Genomic DNA, 20,724 nt, shown 5'->3' on the forward strand with positions numbered 1-20,724 from the left:
CCTGAAAATGACAGATACAAATGAAGGGGCTGGTGGTTGGGAGGCGGGGCTAGTGCTGAGCAGACTTATACGGTCTGTGCCCTGAAAAAGACAAATACAAATCAAGGTAAGGTATACACAAAAAGTAGCACATATGAGTTATCTTGTTGGGCAAACTGGATGGACCGTGCAGGTCTTTTTCTGCCGTCATCTACTATGTTACTATGCTTCACAGTTTTTTTTTTACAATTGCACAGTAATTCCACCTAAGGTGACCACCTAGACTACGTCTATGATTACCCTTAAGGCATTCTCAGACCCCAGATGCAACTTAAAACAGGTTCCCAGAAGGTAAACAGTGATATTTACAGCTGAAAAGGTGTTGGATGTATGGACATTTTAATTAGCTTTACAGTTTACATTTTTATCTATTGTTGCTTTTAATAAAATTGAGGCTTAAGTCAATGGATGGAGAAGTGGCCTAGTGGTTAGGGTGGTGGACTTTGGTCCTGGGGAACTGAGGAACTGAGTTCGATTCCCGGCACAGGCAGCTCCTTGTGACTCTGGACAAGTCACTTAAACCTCCATTCCATATCATCATGCTGATCAATCCATAGACTGGTGGGTTGTGTCCATCTACCAGCAGGTGAAGATAGAGAGCAATCCTTTTGCCTCCCTATATGTGGTCATACTCGTCAGTATGTTCTCTATCTCAGCAGGTGGTGGTCACATACAGCAGCAGCTCTGGCTAGGTCTCCAAGCCTAATTTTTAGGTTTTGTTGAGTACCTGGGGTTGAGGGCTCTTCTTGAGCAAGTGCAAACCTGGTGGTGCTAGGTCCCTCCTTTTCTCCCCCCTCCCGCTGGCTCCGTTAAAAAAAAAAAAAAAAAATTTGGACATCCTTAAGGGCGTTTATTTCAACGTTTATTGCAGCTGCTCACTGGGATACCAGTTCGTTACAGCTCGGAGCGAGAAGCAGGTAATTTTACCTTTTTATAGCGGGCAGGGGGTTCCCCGTTCGGTCTCCACGTGGCTTATGGCGTTGGAGGGCGAGGGCGCGAGGATTCGCTCCCCGGACCGCGTGGGTGCGTCTAGCGGGGATGCGAGGATTTCAAAACCTGAATCGCCTTTGTTAGGCATCAGTTTGGAGGCCGGTCAGTGTCCCGGTTCTTCCTCCGGTGCGGCGGTTTTTCCCACCATAAGCGCCCATCCCCCGCTGCTCGCCCACTCCATGTTGGCCGGCCACTCTGCTCGGACGGCTTCTTCTTGGGCCGCCCTCGAGCTGGGAGACGTTAATACTATGGTCGCCCTTGATTCGGGCGACGGTAAGAAAGCGGCCAAAGTTAAGCGCCGTTCTTCCCGCGCGGCTCCTCGGAGTTTTGTGCCGGACGCCATTTTGGATGCGCAGCACGTTTCTCCCCCGCTCTTGAGAGCGCCGGTTGAGGGTGCGGCTAGGGCCGTGGCCCAAGCTGCAGAAGTGCACTGTTCGGGGGGTTTCTCCCCTGAGTTCATTTTGCTGCTGCATCAGGCTTTTCTTATGCAATACGCTGCCCCTGCCCCCCTGTCTGATGAAGGGGTTGAGGCCTCCGGAAGCAAACACCCTCGGGTGGATTTCCAGGCCCTAGAGGACTGTCTCCTCTGATGTAGATGAGGGCAGCGTATCTGAGTTCTCCCAACGGTCCTTTGGGGATTCCTTGGAGGAGACGGATTCCCGCTAGGATGGAGCGGATGACCCCTCTGCAGCGCGGATCTTTCGCTCAGAGGATTTGCCCAACCTGTTAGTGCAGGCCATGAGCATTTTGAAGATTTCCTCTCCGGAGGACGTCTCTCCCTCAGCCTCTGTTGGCTCTGCCATTATGCTGGGGACGAAGAGCCCGCCTAGAACCTTCCACGTGCATGAGGCCATGCGCACCTTGATTTCGGCTCAATGAGATGTCCCAGAAGCGAGCCTCAAAGTGGCTAGGGCTATGTCCCGCCTCTATCCTCTGCCTGAAGGTGAATGGGAGGCCTTTCTTTGGCCTACCGTGGATTCTTTAATCACTGCGGTGACTAAGAAAATGGCGTTGCCGGTGGAAGGTGGCACGGCCCTAAAGGACGCCCAAGACAGAAGATTGGAGGCGGCCTTAAGGTCGTCCTTCGAGGCGGCTGCTTTAAGTTTGCAGGCCTCAGTTTGTGGCTCCTATGTGCCCAGGGCGTGCCTGACGATTGTGCAGCGGGCTTCCTTCCTTGAGGGCTGATTGGCCGGCACTGGAATCGGGCTTGGCTTATTTGGCAGACTTGCTGTATGATGTCTTGAGAGCCTCAGCTAAAGGTATGGCTCAGACAGTCTCTGCGCGGCGGTGGCTTTGGCTGAAGCATTGGTCTGCGGACCACGCCTCTAAGTCTCGCCTGGCTAAGTTGCCTTTTAAAGGCAAGCTGCTTTTTGGGGTCGAGCTGGACAAAATTGTGACCGATTTCGGCACGTCTAAGGGCAAGAGGTTACCAGAGGTCAGGGCTCGGGCCAATGCTCGCCCCGGTAACTCCAAACGACGGTTTCAGGAAGCCTGTCGGTATCGCCCGGGCAAGTCGGGCTCCTCTGCCCCCTCTTCCTTCAAGAGGAACTTCTCCCCCAAGCAGCATTCCTTTCGCAGAGACCACCGTCCCGGAGGTGCTTCCTCCGGTCCTCCCCCAGGGTCTCGTACCCAGTGACGGGGCCCTGGTCCATGGCCCAGTGCAGATTGGAGGACGCCTGTCCTCGTTTCTGGGCGAGTGGACCAGGGTAACTTCAGACGCTTGGGTGCTGGAAGTCATCAGAGACGGCTACAAGCTAGAGTTCTGCCGACCCTTAAAAGACGGGTTTGTACACTCTCCCTGCAAGTCTCCGGTCAAAGCTGTGGCAGTGCAGCAGACCTTGGACAATCTGATCCGCCTGGGTGCGGTCGTTCCGGTGCCAGAAGATCAGCTTGGCAAGGGACGTTACTCCATTTACTTTGTGGTACCAAAGAAAGGAGGTTCTGTACGGCCTATCCTCGACCTCAAAGGGGTCAATCCGGCCTTGAAAGTTCGGCACTTCCGAATGGAGACTCTCCGCTCTGTTATAGCGGCAGTGAAGGCAGGGGAGTTCCTGGCATCCTTAAGTACATAAGTACATAAGTACATAAGTACATAAGTAGTGCCATACTGGGAAAGACCAAAGGTCCATCTAGCCCAGCATCCTGTCACCGACAGTGGCCAATCCAGGTCAAGGGCACCTGGCACGCTCCCCAAACGTAAAAACATTCCAGACAAGTTATACCTAAAAATGCGGAATTTTTCCAAGTCCATTTAATAGCGGTCTATGGACTTGTCCTTTAGGAATCTATCTAACCCCTTTTTAAACTCCGTCAAGCTAACCGCCCGTACCACGTTCTCCGGCAACGAATTCCAGAGTCTAATTACACGTTGGGTGAAGAAAAATTTTCTCCGATTCGTTTTAAATTTACCACACTGTAGCTTCAACTCATGCCCTCTAGTCCTAGTATTTTTGGATAGCGTGAACAGTCGCTTCACATCCACCCGATCCATTCCACTCATTATTTTATACACTTACCTGCATATTCCCATCTGGCCTACTCATCAATGCTTTCTGCGTTTTGCAGTCCTTGGCCGACACTTCCAGTTCAGAGCCCTCCCGTTCGGGTTGGCTACTGCTCCGCGGAACTTCTCCAAAGTAATGGTGGTCATCGCGGCCTTCCTACGAAAGGAAGGAGTACAAGTCCATCCTTATCTGGACGACTGGTTGATCCGAGCCCCCTCTTATGCAGAGTGCGGCAAAGCTGTAGACTGGGTGATTGCTCTTCTGAGCTCCCTGGGGTGGATCATCAACTGGGAGAAAAGCCAGCTGCGCCCGACTCAGTCCCTGGAATATCTGGGAGTTCGTTTCGACACCCAAGTGGGCAGAGTGTTCCTGCCGGACAATCGAATTGTCAAGCTTCAGGCTCAGGTGGACCAGTTCCTAGTAGCCTCTCCTCTTCGGGCTTGGGGCTATGTGCAGCTGTTGGGCTCTATGACGGCCACAATGGAAGTAGTGCCCTGGGCCAGGGCTCATATGAGACCACTACAACTCTCTCTGCTGCAGCGCTGGACTCCAGTGTCGGAGGATTACGCTGTGCGCCTTCCCTTGGACCTAGTGGTGCGCAAGGCGCTGAGCTGGTGGCTGAGGACAGACAAGTTGTCCGCAGGGATGCCTCTTTTGACCCCGGAGTGGGTTGTCGTCACGACGGACGCCTCTTTGACGGGCTGGGGAGCCCATTGCTTGGGAAGGACAGCGCAGGGGCTCTGGTCTCCTGCAGAGGCAAAGTGGTCTATCAACCTCCTGGAACTCAGAGCCATTCGGTTGGCGCTTTTGCAGTTTCTCCCGGTACTGGCGTTGAAGCCAGTACGGGTCCTGTCGGACAATGCCACGGCTGTGGCCTATGTCAATCGCCAGGGGGGTACCAAGAGCGCCCCTCTAGCCAAGGAGGCCATGAATCTATGCCAGTGGGCGGAAGCGAACCTGGAACAGCTGTCGGCGGCCCACATTGCTGGAGTCATGAATGTCAAGTCGGACTTTCTCTGTCGCCATACCTTGGATCCCGGAGAGTGGCAGCTATTGGCTCAGGCGTTCTTGGACACCACGAAGCGCTGGGGCCAGCCGAGTCTAGACCTGATGGCGTCATCGACCAATTGCCAAGTGCCGCGCTTTTTCAGCAGAGGACGGGACCCTCGATCTCTGGGAGTAGATGCTCTTCTCCAACAGTGGCCAACACAGGAGCTTCACTATGTGTTCCCGCCCTGGCCCATGTTGGGCAGGGTACTAGACCGGGTGGCAAAGCATCCGGGCCGGGTAATCCTGGTGGGTCCGGACTGGCCCAGACGTCCCTGGTATGTGGACTTGATCAGGCTCTCAGTGGACGGACCTCTGCGACTGCCAGCGGAGCAGGGCCTGTTGCATCAGGGTCCTGTGGTGATGGAGGATCCCTCCCCCTTTGGTCTTGCGGCCCGGCTATTGAGCGGCAGCGTCTGAGGAAGAAAGGCTTCTCAGACAAGGTCATCGCCACTATGCTGAGAGCGAGGAAGCGCTCTACTTCTACTGCTTATGCCAGGGTTTGGCGTACCTTTGCATCGTGGTGTGAGACAGGCTCCCTTTCTCCCTTCACTGCTCCAATTTCTTCAGTGTTGGTGTTCCTGCAAGAAGGTCTGGAGAAAGGCCTGTCGCTCAGTTCCCTTAAAGTCCAGGTAGCGGCTCTGGCTTGCTTCAGGGGCTGCCTGAAGGGTGCTTCCCTGGCTTCGCAGCCAGATGTGGTGCGCTTTCTCAAGGGAGTTAATCACCTGCGCCCTCCTCTGCACTCAGTGGTACCTGCGTGGAATCTCAATCTAGTGCTAAGAGCCTTGCAGAAGCCGCCTTTTGAACCCTTGTCGAGGGCATCTCTGAAAGACCTGACGTTGAAAGCAGTCTTTTTGGTGGCAAGACTATGGCTGGAGCTTCAGTATCAAGGAGTACTGGCAACAGACTGAACAAGGGCTGAAGCTCCAGAAGCAAAAGAAAACACACACGGGAAAACCAGCAGGCTAAACACAAGAAGACTAGGAAACTGAACACAAGCTAACAAGAAAGTGATGCCCAAGCTAACCAGTCATACACTAGAAACATACACTAAGCAAACCCAGGAGATCTGGTAAAGCTGTACACAGGCTAACAAGCAAAGCTGTGCCCAAGCTAACAAGTCATACACTAGGAACATACACTCAGCAAACACAGGAGATCAAGCAAAGCTGTACACAGGCTAACAAGCAAAGCTGTGCCCAAGCTAACAAGTCAAACATAGAAACTCACACAGAGCAAACAATGTAGCAGTGTACAGAGCACTCTACATACCAGGGCCCTTAGACGAAATGCAAAGGCAAGGGCTGCAGTCTCAAAGTGATTAATAAAGCCCTTCAACACCAGAGGCACAGCTGCAGCAATCTTCTTGCCTCCAAACAGAGGATTGACACACAGAGAAGTCAGCCCACAGGAAGGAACAGCGGGAGCCATCTTGGATACTAGCATAGAGGAGTCGGCAGCCATCTTGGAAGAGGCATAGCCCACCCAGGTGAGGTCCAGTAAGGCAATCAGCACAGAGAGCCAGAGAGAAACTAAGACAGACACAGAGACAAGCAGAAGCCAGCACAGCCACTGACTCCCAGAAACAGGGTAAGAATGAGGGTGGTCACGGCCACAGACGTGACAGTACCCCCTCCTCAAGACCCCCATCTCGGCCCCCCTGAGGAGTTTGGGTGCCCAGGAGTAACTATGGTGAAATCTCCTGATGGGTCTCAAAAGCCAGACATAGATCACTGGACTGGAAGTCACAAAGAAGTTCAAAACTGGTGGACAAAAGTAGTACTTGTGACCAGGAGGCTCCTTCGAATCACCACGGGGCAACCTCAGGAACGTGGATGCATCAAGAGGAACAAAAATTCAAAAAGAACCCTTCCTTGAGGGAACCCCACAATGTCCTGGACCTCTTGGCAAATCCATGTAATGACAGGAACCAGGCTGGAGCCCCTACCCCAGCTGACATCAGAAGCTGGGCTGCGGCCCGAAGTGGCATCCCCGTCTTGACAGGAACTAGAAGTCTGAATAGAAGCCGATCTGGAACTGGAACCTGGGTTGGCATCCAAAATGGAGCCGGGATTGGGACCCGGACTGGAATCAACCCCTTGACTGTAACTGGAACTGGATTCAGGAACTTGACTGGGACTCAGCAAGAGGTCAGCTTCCTGACGGACACTGGAACTTAGGGCGACCTCAACATCTTGGTCGGACCTGGAACTGGAAACGGACTCAGCCTCCTGGCTGATCCTGGAACTCAGAAGAGGTTTAGCCTCTTGGCTAACACTGGATCTCAGAGCAAACTCAATATCTTGGCTGGAACTGAAACTTGGAACCGACTCAGCCTCTTGGCTGATCCTGGAATTTGGAGCGGACTCAGCATCTTGGCTAGCGCTGGAACTCAGAGCGGACTCAGCATCTTGACTGGAACTGGTGCTGGAAACGGACTCAGCCTCTTGGCTGATACTGGAACTCGGAAGAGATTCAGCTGCAAGGCTGGACGCACCCCTCTGGCCGGACTGGGATGTCTCTCTAGCGTTAGCTTCGGGGATATTCTCCAAGGCTGAATCAGAACAAAGTCTATCATAGTCCTCTTGGAACGTCATCTCATCCTCAAGAGCAGTAATTGAAACAAAACTTATGGGCTAGACGCCCACGCTGGAATCAGGAACGGAACCGGGACTAGGACCCGGGCTGGCATCCAAGTCTGAAGTGGAACTGGAACTCTGAACAGGAGCGGGACTGGGACCCGGACCAGAATCAGAGTCTTGGCTGGAACAGGAACTCGAGGCGCCCTCTGCCTCCTGGCAGGGACAGAACTTTAACTGAGGCTTGGCAGAAAACACCCCTTGGACAGGGATCGGAGGCTCGATCTGAAGCGCCGCTCGAACTGGCCTTCGGAGCTTGATAGGAGGTGCCCTCTGGACCAAAAGCGGAGGCTCCACCTGAACCACCCTGTGGATTGGCACCGGAAGCTTGGTTAGAAGCCCCCCTCGAACTGGACCTAGTGGCCTGACTGGACGGGTCACTTGGACAAGAACTGGAGACTTGACCCGGAGTGCCACTCGCATAGGCCTTGGAGACTCCGTCAGAAGCACCCCTCAGACTGGACTCAGAGGTCTCAAAGGGCATGCCATTTGAACGAGGACTGGAGGCTCGGCCCGAAGCGCCATTTGAGCAGGAATCAGAGGCTCAATCGAAAGTTTCCCTCGGACTGGACTCGGAGACTTAAGTGGAATCGTTACTTGAACTGGAAGCGGGGACTCGGTATGAAGCACCCCCTGGACTGGACTCAGACGCCTAGGTGGCGGCACTACTGGGACTGGAATCAGAGGCTTGGTCCGACGCCTCACTCGGCCTGACCTCCGAGACATGGTCAGGACCATCCCTCGAGCTGACCTCAGAAGCTTAGCTGGAGGCTTCACCCGAACAGGCTTCAAAGGCTCCGCTTGAAACTCTCCTCGGACTGGACTTGGCGCTGGTGGACTGGAATCCCGAACAGGAGCTAACCCACCATGGTACCGCCGGCTCCTCGGCTGAGGCGGCTGAAGCGGCTGAAGAGACCAGAGCGGAGGAAGTCCCCGGTGTCTTCTTTCGGCCTCAGCTTCTGGAGTATCCCGCAGAGCTGGCTCTTCCAGAAGTCTGAGGCGGTACTCACAGAGCGAGATAGCAGGATTCATATCAGAAACTGAGCTATGGCGGACCAGACGCCACCAGAGACGCTTTCTTTCAGCTGCTGCTTCAGGAGCATCCTTCAAGGCTGGATCCGACAGAAGTTCCTCTCGGTACTCCCGAAGCCTCATAAAAGGGTCCAAAAAAGAAACTGGGCTGGCATGGAGATCAACGGCAAAATCAGAAACTGCACCCGAATTGTCCGTAGGGAACAAAGTTATGGGCAGGCAGCCCACCGGGAGCGCTGCTCTTGCTGGATCAAAGTCAAAATCAGAAGTTACACCCGGATTGTCCATAGGGAACGAAGTTATGGGCAGGAAGCCCACCTGGACCGATGGTCTTGCTGGACTCATGGCCTTTGCATCCTGTCATGTTCTCGAGGACCTTGGCATACTGTCAGGCTTCTTCCCCGGGAGCACTGGGTTCGTGAGTCCTTGGGCCACTACCGTGGAGCGGCAGTGGCAGGCAAGATCACCTTCACGGTAGAGACAAGACTGGACCGGAACCCCGGACTGGAGTTCTACACAGGAATACACGAGACTGGACGGGTGTGTACTGGACTGGGGCCTGCTGGACTGGAACACACTGGAGTGGACCCACTGGACTGGAACATACAGGAGTGAAGCCCGCTGGACTGGAACACACTGGAGCGGAACCCACTGGACTGGAACCCGCTGGACAGGTACACACAGGACCTAGGTTTCACCTACGCTTAGCCACCTTTCCCCGAGGGTTGAGCCCTCAGGTTCGGGCAGCCGGCAGGGCTTACAGGAAAAACCGGAACTGGAACTTGCAAGCAGGAACAGCAGGAATCCGGATACAGAAGTGCCCCCCAGGCACCTAGGCGAAAGCAAGGCAGACAGGCAGGGAATGTCCGGGTTCCGGCAGAAGGCAGGTTCAAAGCAATGGTCAGGAGCAAGACTATGGCTGGAGCTTCAGTATCAAGGAGTACTGGCAACAGACTGAACAAGGGCTGAAGCTCCAGAAGCAAAAGAAAACACACACGGGAAAACCAGCAGGCTAAACACAAGAAGACTAGGAAACTGAACACAAGCTAACAAGAAAGCTATGCCCAAGCTAATCAGTCATACACTAGAAACATACACTAAGCAAACCCAGGAGATCTGGTAAAGCTGTACACAGGCTAACAAGCAAAGCTGTGCCCAAGCTAACAAGTCATACACTAGGAACATACACTCAGCAAACACAGGAGATCAAGCAAAGCTGTACACAGGCTAACAAGCAAAGCTGTGCCCAAGCTAACAAGTCAAACATAGAAACTCACACAGAGCAAACAATGTAGCAGTGTACAGAGCACTCTACATACCAGGGCCCTTAGACGAAATGCAAAGGCAAGGGCTGCAGTCTCAAAGTGATTAATAAAGCCCTTCAACACCAGAGGCACAGCTGCAGCAATCTCCTTGCCTCCAAACAGAGGCTTGACACACAGAGAAGTCAGCCCACAGGAAGGAACAGCGGGAGCCATCTTGGATACTGGCATAGAGGAGTCGGCAGCCATCTTGGAAGAGGCATAGCCCACCCAGGTGAGGTCCAGTAAGGCAATCAGCACACAGAGCCAGAGATAAACTAAGACAGAGACAGACACAGAGACAAGCAGAAGCCAGCACAGCCACTGACTCCCAGAAACAGGGTAAGAATGAGGGTGGTCACGGCTACATACGTGACAAACAGATACAATCCAATTCCTCTTGGAATGGGACGACAGATGCAGATCCATATTAGACAATATTGCTCCAACCCAAACCAGAACCTCACACAGAAAGAATTCAATACCATGGTTTAATGAAGAGCTGAAAAAACTTAAAGCACAAGTTAGAAGGTTAGAACGTGCATGGAATAAAAAGAAAGACGACCCCACATTTAACGCCTGAAAACAACTCCAAAGAAAATATAAATGTGCCATAAGACAAACTAAAAGATTATATTACAAAACTGTAATTGGACCAAACTACAAGGACACACATAAACTCTTCCAACTCATGAATAAACTACTAGATATTACACCAGTCACAACCAACAGCAAAGACGCACCAGGAGCAGACAATCTCGCGAAATACTTCAATGAGAAAATCATACAACTGCGACCTAAGATACCTGTCAGTACTATCGACTGTGCTGAACTCCTTGACTGTCTAGACCTAGACCCTGGCATTTACCCAGCAGACAGAACCTGGACCAACTTCGAGACAATATCAGAGGATATCTCCTCCCAAACGCTCAAAAGATTTGCCAAATCTCATTGCAAACTGGACATATGTCCAAACAACCTTATGACATCTGCTCCTCAACAATTTATAACAGACATAACGAAACACTTGAATTATATGTTACAAAATGGACTCTTCCCGAAGGAGAAAGGAAACATTCTACTCACCCCCATACCCAAAGACACAAAGAAAAGTGCCAGTGAACTAACCAACTACAGGCCAATAGCATCCATTCCCTTAATAACCAAACTAACGGAAGGGTTGGTGACCAAACAACTCACAAACTATTTAAATAAATTCTCAATACTCCACGACTCCCAGTCAGGATTTCGGTCTAACCACAGTACTGAAACAGTACTAGTTATTCTCATGTCCAAATTCAAACAAATGATTGCAACTGGAAAGAACATATTACTTCTACAATTTGACATGTCAAGCGCTTTCGACATGGTTGATCGTGGAATACTACTAAATATCATTGAGTACTTCGGAATCGGAGGAAACGTTCTCAATTGGTTCAAGGGATTCCTAACCACACGATCATACCAAGTGACATCTAACTCGATTACTTCAGCCACATGGATACCTGAATGCGGAGTCCCACAGGGATCCCCCCTCTCGCCGACAGTATTCAACTTAATGATAATACCCTTGGCCAAACTATTTTCAAACCAAAACCTCAACCCATACATATATGCAGACGACGTAACGATCTACATCCCATTCAAACAAGATCTAAAGGAAATTTCTAATGACATCAATCAAAGTCTCCATATGCATTCATGGGCAGATGCATTTCGGCTGAAACTCAATGCAGAAAAAACCCAATGCCTAATACTCACCTCTCAACATAACAAGAACAAATTCACCGCCATCAATACACCAAATCTGAACCTTCCGATTTCGGACACCCTAAAAATTCTTGGAGTTACCATCGATCGACACCTAACACTCGAGAGCCACGCAAAAAACACAACCAAGAAGATGTTCCACTCCATGTGGAAATTAAAAAGAGTAAGACCTTTCTACCCAAGGACTGTTTTCCGTAACCTGGTACAATCAATGGTGCTCAGTCATCTAGACTACTGCAATGCACTCTATGCCAGCTGTAAAGAGCAAATAATCAAGAAACTTCAGACAGCCCCGAACACTGCAGCTAGACTCATATTCGGTAAAATAAAATATGAAAGTGCTAAACCCCTACGAAAAAAACTACACTGGCTCCCACTTAAAGAACGCATCACGTTCAAATATGCTCCCTAGTTCACAAAATCATTCACGGAGATGCACCAGCCTACATGTCAGACCTGATTGACTTACCACCCAGGAATGCCAAAAGATCATCCCGCACATTCATTAATCTGCACTTCCCTAACTGCAAAGGTCTGAAATACAAACTAACACACGCGTCAAACTTTACCTACTTGAGCACACAGTTATGGAATGCATTGACGTGCAACTTAAAAACGATTTACGAATTAATGAATTTCCGCAAACTACTGAAGACCCATCTCTTTAACAAGGCATACCACAAAGATCAACCAATGTGAATATACACAACTCCTCCACATATATTCAGAGCTGTCTTACAATATATGCTTGTTATACTACTAACATGTTTTATCATTATCATGTTGCCCAAGATCCTTCTGTAACACTAAATGTCTATTTTCTAACATATTTCCACTATTCATGATTATTGTAAGCCACATTGAGCCTGCAAAGAGGTGGGAAAATGTGGGATACAAATGCAATAAATAAATAAAATAAATTCTCCGAGGACAAGCAGGCTGCTTGTTCTCACTGATGGGTGACGTCCACGGCAGCCCCTCCAATCGGAACACTTTCTAGCAAAGTCCTTTGCTAGTCCTCGCGCGCCGATGCGCACCGCGCATGCGCGGCCGTCTTCCCGCCCGAACTGGCTCGTGCCGGCCAGTCTTCTTTTGTCCGCGCTCGGTACGGTCGTGTTTCGCCGTTCACGCCCCAAAGTTGACCTCGCACGTCGTTTATCGACTTCGTTCTTTAAAAAAAAAAAAAAAAAGGTGTCGGAAGGAGGCCTTTATGGTTTTCTCCCTTCCCGTACTTCGAGCTTTTGCCCCGGTAAGTTTTCTTTCGTCGTCGGGGTAGGCCCTATTTAGGCCTCGGTCGAAGTTTTTCTTCCCCCTACTTTTGTGGTGCCATTTCGAGTTTTGATCTCGCCGGCGCGATTTTTCCGCCCATGACATCGAAGTCTTCCAGCGGCTTCAAGAAGTGCACCCAGTGCGCCCGGGTAATCTCGCTCACTGACAGGCACGCGTCGTGTCTTCAGTGTCTGGGGGCTGGGCACCGCCCTCAGGCCTGTAGTCTGTGTTCCCTTTTGCAAAAGCGGACTCAGGTAGCGAGATTAGCCCAGCGGAACATTTTGTTCTCGGGCTCTTCGTCGGCATCGGCACCGGGAGTATCGACTGCTTCGACGTCGTCGGCGCCCGGACCTTCATCCTCGCCCCCGATTGCATCGAGTGCATCGAGGCATCGGCCCTCTGCATCGGGGCGACATCGGAGGGTTGCGTCGGCGTCGGTGGTATCGAGACCTCCTCGTCTGCTGATGTCGTCGGACGGTGGTGCTTCGTCTGGAGTGCAGGTGAGGGCTGTCCATTCCCCTGCTGGTGGCGGTGAGCCTTCGGGTGGGTCTCCCCCTACCCTGAGGGCTCCTGCGGTACAGCCCCCCCGAGACCGACCCTCTTCGGCCTCGGCCCCGAGGAAGAGACGGCTGGATTCTACGTCCTCCTCGTCGGTGCCGGGAAGCTCCAGTGACGTGCTTCGTTCCAAAAAATCGAAGAAGCATCGTCACCGGTCCCCTTCCCGTGCCGGCACCGAGAGCTCTGGGTCGCCGAGGGAGTCAGCACCCAGTAAGCATCGGCACCGAGAGGACCGCTCGCCCTCTGTTCAAGAGGTGTCGATGCGCTCCCCTTTGGACAGCCCGGAACAGCCTCCACGCCCGGAACAGGTTCTGACATCGACTCCTGCATCGGCTTCCATGTCTTTTTCCACAGCCGCTCTGCACGAGAGCCTCCGGGCCGTTCTCCCAGAGATCCTGGGAGAGCTGTTGCGCCCTACCCCTCCGGTACCGGGGGTGCTTGCGCCACCGGTACCGTCGAGCGAGGCGCCGGCTGGCCCATTGCCCGGGGTGAGGTCTCCGACATCGGTGCCGCTTGCGGTACCGAGTGCGGTAGTCTCCCAGGAGGGCTCCCCGACTACGTCGGCGGAGGGAGCTTCGCCGGTGCGGGTGAGGGAGTCTACCTCTCGACGCTCCCACCGTGGCCGTGGTTCCACGGAGTCGAGCCGGGCACGGTTGCAGACACAGGTCCGTGAACTTGTGTCTGACACCGATGGTGAGGCCTCGTGGGAAGAGGAAGAAGACATCAGCTATTTCTCTGACGAGGAGTCTGAGGGTCTTCCTTCCGATCCCACTCCCTCTCCTGAAAGACAGCTTTCTCCTCCTGAGAGCCTGTCTTTCGCTTCCTTTGTCCGGGAGATGTCTACGGCCATCCCCTTCCCGGTGGTTGTGGAGGACGAGCCCAGGGCTGAAATGTTTGAGCTCCTGGACTATCCTTCTCCACCTAAGGAAGCGTCCACAGTACCCATGCATCATGTCCTCAAAAAGACATTGCTGGCGAACTGGACCAAGCCTCTAAGTAATCCCCACATTCCCAAGAAGATCGAGTCCCAGTACCGGATCCATGGGGACCCAGAGCTGATGCGCACTCAGTTGCCTCACGACTCTGCAGTTGTGGATTTGGCCCTAAAGAAGGCCAAGAGTTCTAGAGAGCAAGCTTCGGCGCCCCCGGGCAAGGACTCTAGAACCTTGGACTCCTTTGGGAGGAAGGCCTACCATTCTTCTATGCTCGTGGCCAAGATTCAGTCCTACCAGCTCTACACGAGCATACACATGCGGAACAATGTGCAGCAGTTGGCGGGCTCTCATGGCTGCGTGCCTTCGACCTGGAGAATAGAATCCAACAGCGGATTGCGGACTCGCCTTGCCGTGCGGATAATATTTTTGGAGAAAAAGTCGAGCAGGTGGTAGAGCAGCTCCACCAGCGGGACACCGCATTCGACAAGTTCTCCCGCCGGCAGCCTTCAGCCTCTACCTCTACAGGTAGACGATTTTTGGGGGGAAGGAAGACTGTTCCCTACTCTTCTGGCAAGCGTAGGTACAATCCTCCTTCTCGACAGCCTGCGGCCCAGGCTAAGCCCCAGCGCGCTCGCTCTCATCAGCAGCGTGCGACTCAGCAAGGCCCCTCGGCTCCCCAGCAAAAGCAAGGGACGAGCTTTTGACTGGCTCCAGCAGAGCATAGCCGACATCCAAGTGTCAGTGCCGGGCGACCTGCCAGTCGGAGGGAGGTTGAAAGCTTTTCACCAAAGGTAGCCTCTCATAACCTCCGATCAGTGGGTTCTCCAAATAGTCCGGCAAGGATACACCCTCAATTTGGCCTCAAAACCTCCAAATTGTCCACCGGGAGCTCAGTCTTACAGCTTCCAACACAAGCAGGTACTTGCAGAGGAACTCTCCGCCCTTCTCAGCGCCAATGCGGTCGAGCCCGTCCCATCCGGGCAAGAAGGGCTGGGATTCTATTCCAGGTACTTCCTTGTGGAAAAGAAAACAGGGGGGATGCGTCCCATCCTAGACCTAAGGGCCCTGAACAAATATCTGGTAAAAGAAAAGTTCAGGATGCTTTCCCTGGGCACCCTTCTCCCCATGATTCAGGAAAATGATTGGCTATGCTCTCTGGACTTGAAGGACGCCTACACGCACATCCCGATACTGCCAGCTCACAGACAGTATCTGCGATTTCAGTTGGGCACACGTCACTTCCAGTACTGTGTGCTACCCTTTGGGCTCGCCTCTGCGCCCAGAGTGTTCACAAAGTGCTTGGCTGTAGTAGCAGCGGCACTTCGCAGACTGGGGGTACACGTGTTCCCATATCTCGACGATTGGCTGGTGAAGAACACATCCGAGGCAGGAGCCCTGCAGTCCATGCAGATGACTATTCGCCTCCTGGAGCTACTGGGGTTTGTGATAAATTATCCAAAGTCCCATCTTCTCCCAGTGCAGAAACTCGAATTCATAGGAGCTCTGCTGGATTCTCAGACGGCTCGTTCCTATCTCCCAGAGACGACAGCCAACAACTTGTTGTCCCTCGTCTCGCGGGTGCGAGCGTCCCAGCAGGTCACAGCTCGGCAGATGTTGAGATTGCTGGGCCACATGGCCTCCACAGTTCATGTGACTCCCATGGCCCACGTTCACATGAGATCTGCTCAATGGACCCTAGCTTCCCAGTGGTTTCAGGCTGCTGGGGATCTAGAAGACGTGATCCACCTGTCCATGAGTTTTCTCAAATCCCTGTATTGGTGGACGATTTGGTCCAATTTGACTCTGGGACGTCCTTTCCAAATTCCTCAGCCACAAAAAGTGCTGACCACGGATGCGTCTCTCCTCGGGTGGGGAGCTCATGTTGATGGGCTTCACACCCAAGGAAGCTGGTCCCTCCAGGAACGCGATCTGCAGATCAATCTTCTGGAGTTACGAGCGATCTGGAACGCTCTGAAGGCTTTCAGAGATCGGCTGTCCCACCAAATTATTCAAATTCAGACAGACAACCAGGTTGCCATGTATTACGTCAACAAGCAGGGGGGCACCGGATCTCGCCCCCTGTGTCAGGAAGCCGTCAGCATGTGGCTCTGGGCTCGCCGTCACGGCATGGTGCTCCAAGCCACATATCTGGCAGGCGTAAACAACAGTCTGGCCGACAGGTTGAGCAGGATTATGCAACCTCACGAGTGGTCGCTCAATTCCCGTGTAGTGCGACAGATCTTCCAGGTGTGGGGCACCCCCTTGGTAGATCTCTTCGCATCTCGAGCCAACCACAAAGTACCTCAGTTTTGTTCCAGGCTTCAGGCCCACGGCAAACTGGCATCGGATGCCTTCCTCCTGGACTGGGGGGAGGGTCTGCTGTATGCTTATCCTCCCATACCTCTGGTGGGGAAGACATCCGATGCTAGCCTGTCGTGGGCCTGAAGTCTGGAACAGAATTGAGGGACCTTGTGATTGGTCTGAGCAGCAAAGAGATCAACCAAGGGGGTGCCCCAAACTTGAAAGATCTGGCGTACCACTCTCAAGAGACCACTCGTGAGGTTGCATTATCCTGCTCAGCCTGTCGGCCAGACTGTTGTTTATGGCCGCCAGATACATGGCTTGGAGAAACATGCCGTGACAGTGAGCCCAAAGCCACATCTGGACGGCTTCCTGACATAGGGGCGAGATCCGGTGTCCCCCTGCTTGTTGATGTAATACATGGCAACCTGATTGTCTGAATTTGAATAATTTGTTTGGACAGCCGATCTCTGAAAGACCGCTCTCAACTCCAGGAGATTGATTTGAAAACCGGTTTCCTGGAGGGACCAACGTCCTTGAGTGTGAAGCCCATCGACATGGGCTCCCCACCCGAAGAGAGACGCATCCGCTGTCAGCACTTTTTGTGGCTGAGGAATTTGAAAAGGACATCCCAAGGTCAAATTGGATTGAATTGTCCACCAATGAATGGATTGGAGAAAACCCATGGACAGCTGGATCGCATCCTCTAGATCCCCAGCAGCCTGAGACCACTGGGAAACTAGGGTCCATTGAGCTGATCTCATGTGAAGACGGGCCATGGGAGTCACATGAACTGTGGAGGCCATGTGGCTGAGGAATCTCAACATCTGCCAAGCAGTGACCTGCTGAGACGCTCGAACCCAGGAAGCAAGAGACAGAAGGTTGTCTGCCCTCGCCTCGGGGAGGTAGGCATGAGCAGTCTGGGAGTCCAGCAGAGCTCATATGAATTCTAGTCTTTGAACTGGAAGAAGGTGGGACTTTGGGTAATTTATTACAAAACCTAGAAGCTCCAGGAGTTGGATAGTCATGTGCATGGACTATAGAGCTCCCGCCTGCGAGGTGTTACTCACCAGCCAATCGTTGAGATAAGGGAACACATGCACTCCCAGCCTGCGTAGTGACGCTGCAACTATCGCCAGGCATTTTGTAAACACTCTGGGCACAGAGGCGAGACCAAAGGGTAGCCCACAATACTGAAAATGCTGTGTTCCCAGACGGAATCGAAGATACTGCCGGTGAGCTGGTAGTATCGGGATGTGACTGTAAGCATCCTTTAAGTCCAGAGAGCATAGCCAATCGTTTTCCTGAATCATGGGAAGAAAGGTGCCCAGGGAAAGCATCCTGAACTTTTCTCGAACCAGATATTTGTTCAGGGCCCTGAGGTCTAGGATGGGACGCATCCCCCCTGTTTTCTTTTCCACAAGAAAGTACCTAGAATAGAATCCCAGCCCTTCCTGCCCCGGTGGCACGGGCTCGACTGCATTGGCGCTGAGAAGGGCAGAGAGTTCCTCTGTAAGTACCTGCCTGTGCTGGAAGCTGAAGGATTGAGCTCCCAGGGGGCAATTTGGAGGTGTTGAGATCAAATTCAGGGCGTATCCCAGCCGGACTATTTGAAGAACCCACCGATCGGAGGTTACGAGAGGCCACCTTTGGTGAAAAAATTTTTACCTCCCCCCGACCGGTTGATCGTCCGGCACGGACACTTAGATAGCAGCTATGCTCGCCTGGAGCCAGTCAAAAGCCAGTCCCTTGCTTTTGCTGGGGAGCTGCAGGGGCCTGTTGAGGCACACGCTGTTGACGTGAACGAGCACGCTGGGGCTTAGCCTGAGCAGGCTGGCGAGAAGGTGGATTGTACCTATGCCTCTTAGAAGCATAGGGTACATTCCTCCTTCCCCCATAAAAACGTCTACCTGATGAGGTAGATGCTGAAGGCGCCCGGTGGGAGAGTTTGTCGAAGGCGGTGTCCCGCTGGTGGAGCTGTTTGACCACTTGTTCGACCTTCTCACCGAAAATGTTATCCCCCCAGCAAGGAGCATCCGCAATCCGCTGCTGGACTCGATTCTCCAGGTCAGAGGCACGCAGCCATGAGAGTCTGTGCATCACTATCCCTTGAGCAGCGGCCTTGGACGCAACATCAAAAGTGTCGTAGGCACCCCTGGACAGGAATTTCCTTCACGCCTTCAGCTGCCTGACCACCTCCTGAAAAGGCTTGGCCTGCTCCGACGGGAGCTTATCAACCAAGTCCGCCAGCTGCCGCACATTGTTCCGCAAGTGGATGCTCGTGTAGAGCTGGTATGACTGAATCTTGGACACGAGTATAGCAGAATGATAGGCCTTCCTCCCAAAAGAGTCCAAAGTTCTCGACTCCCGCCCCTGGGGCACCGAGGCATAATCCCGAGAACTCCTGGCTCTCTTGAGAACAGAATCCACAACGCCAGAGTCATGAAGCAACTGGGTCTTCATCAACTCCAGGTCCCCCTGAATCCTATACTGGGACTCACTCTTTTTGGGAATGGAGGGGTTAGATAATGGTTTCGCCCAGTTCATCAGCAATGTCTGTTTCAGGACATTATGCAGAGGAACAGTGGACGATTCCTTAGGTGGCGAAGGATAGTCGAACATCTCAGTAACCACCGGGAAGGGAATGGCCGTAGACATTTCCCGGACAAGAGGAGAAGGTCAAGCTCTCAGGAGGAGAAAGCTTCCTCTCTGGTGAAGGAGTGGGATCAGAGGGAAGACCACAAGACTCCTCGTCAGAGAAATATCTGGGGTCCTCCTCTGCTTCCCACGAGTCCTCCCCCTCGGTATCGGACACCAGCTCCTTGACTGCAGTCCGAATCCGAGCCCGTCTCGACGCCGAGGCACTACGTCCTCGATGGCGGGGTCGAGAAGAAGTCCCCGCACCGGCGGCGATGAAGCTCCCTCCATCGACGACGCCGGGGAGTCAACTCGGGTGGCCGCCGAAGCAGACGCCGCACCGGCACCAAAACAGTCGAAGCCGATACCGCAAGCGGCACCGGCGTCAGAGACCTCACCATGAGTGGAGAGCTAGCCGCCACATCCACCATCTGTACCGGCGACGCAAGCATCCCCGGTACCGAAGCTGACGATCGCAGCAGCCCCTGGGGGGGGGGGGGGGAGGCAGTACCTGGCTGTCCGGAGAGAAGCGCATCGACAGCTCATGGATTGAGGGGGAGCGGTCCTCCCGGCGTCGACGCTTAGCGGGTGCCAAATCTTTCGGCGCCCCGGAGCTCTTGGTACCGTGGCAGGAAGGCGACCGATGGCAGTGCTTCTTCACCTTCGCTCGAAGCACGGCACTGGAAGCCCCCAGTACCGACGAGGAGGACGTAGAATCCATATGGCTTCTCGGGGTCGGGTCTGAAAGAGAACGGTCCCGATGGCTCTGTACCGCAGGAGCCCTCGAGGCAGGTGGAGACCCACTCGATGCCTCACTGCTACCAGCATGGGGGGGCCCTATGGACAGCCATCACCTGCACTCCCGACGTCGATGCATTCTCCGATGCCGACATCGACACTGCCGTCGATGACCTCGGTACCGATGCTGACGTCGCCCTCGAAGAACCGGACGGGACTCCGAACAGCAGGTTCCACTGAGCCAATCTCGATGCCTGGGTCCTCTTCTTGAGGTGAAGACACAAAGTACACTGAAGACACGAAATGTGGATCAGTGAGCGAGATCATCCGGTTGCACCGTGTGCACTTCTTGAAGCCTCTGGCAGGCTTTGATGACATGAGCGGAAAAATTGCGGCACCGAAATCAAAACTTGCGATGATGCTGAAAAACAAGGCACCAAAACAAGGGAAACCCCCGGAACGGGTGGCCAAAAAAGCCGCGCACGAAAACGAAAGTAAACTTAAGAGGCAGGACACTAAGAAATAAAGGAAAACTATAAAAGTCCTTTTTTTTTTGTTTTGTTTTAAAACAAGAAAGAGAGAGAAAACTCGACGAAGGAAACCCGAAGAGCAAACGGAGCAAACAAACAGCAAAAGCGAAGATGTGAGGGCTTTTTCTGGAGTGCAGAGCAGCGAAAAAACAGCAACCCTGACCGCGGAAAAAAAGAGACTGAGGCACGTTCGCGTTGCGAGCGGGAAGACAGTCGCACATGCGCGGGGTGCGCACGTGCGCGAAGGCTCTGCAAACTTTGTTGCTAGGAAGATTCCATTCCTGGGGCTGCCATCGGACATCACCCATATGTGAGAACAAGCAGCCTGCTTGTCCTCTGAGAATTCCAGATCCAACCAAGTATCTGCACATCAGATGCTCTGCCTATTCAGCCACATGGCTTCAATAGTCCATGTAACACCATTGGCTCAGCTC

General features: G+C 53.0%; 1 long non-coding RNA gene across 1 annotated transcript; it reads right to left on the bottom strand.

Annotated features, from left to right (window-relative positions):
- Positions 1-3,374: 3,374 nt before the first annotated feature.
- Positions 3,375-17,497, bottom strand: LOC115458383. The gene is made up of 3 exons (XR_003940049.1): positions 17,348-17,497; positions 13,825-13,830; positions 3,375-3,386 (listed from the first exon to the last, which is right to left on the bottom strand). It is a non-coding gene; the product is annotated as an uncharacterized LOC115458383 (long non-coding RNA).
- Positions 17,498-20,724: the final 3,227 nt, after the last annotated feature.

The sequence above is a fragment of the Microcaecilia unicolor genome, chromosome 14 (assembly GCF_901765095.1).
Source record: "Microcaecilia unicolor chromosome 14, aMicUni1.1, whole genome shotgun sequence".
Lineage (NCBI taxonomy): Eukaryota > Metazoa > Chordata > Amphibia > Gymnophiona > Siphonopidae > Microcaecilia > Microcaecilia unicolor.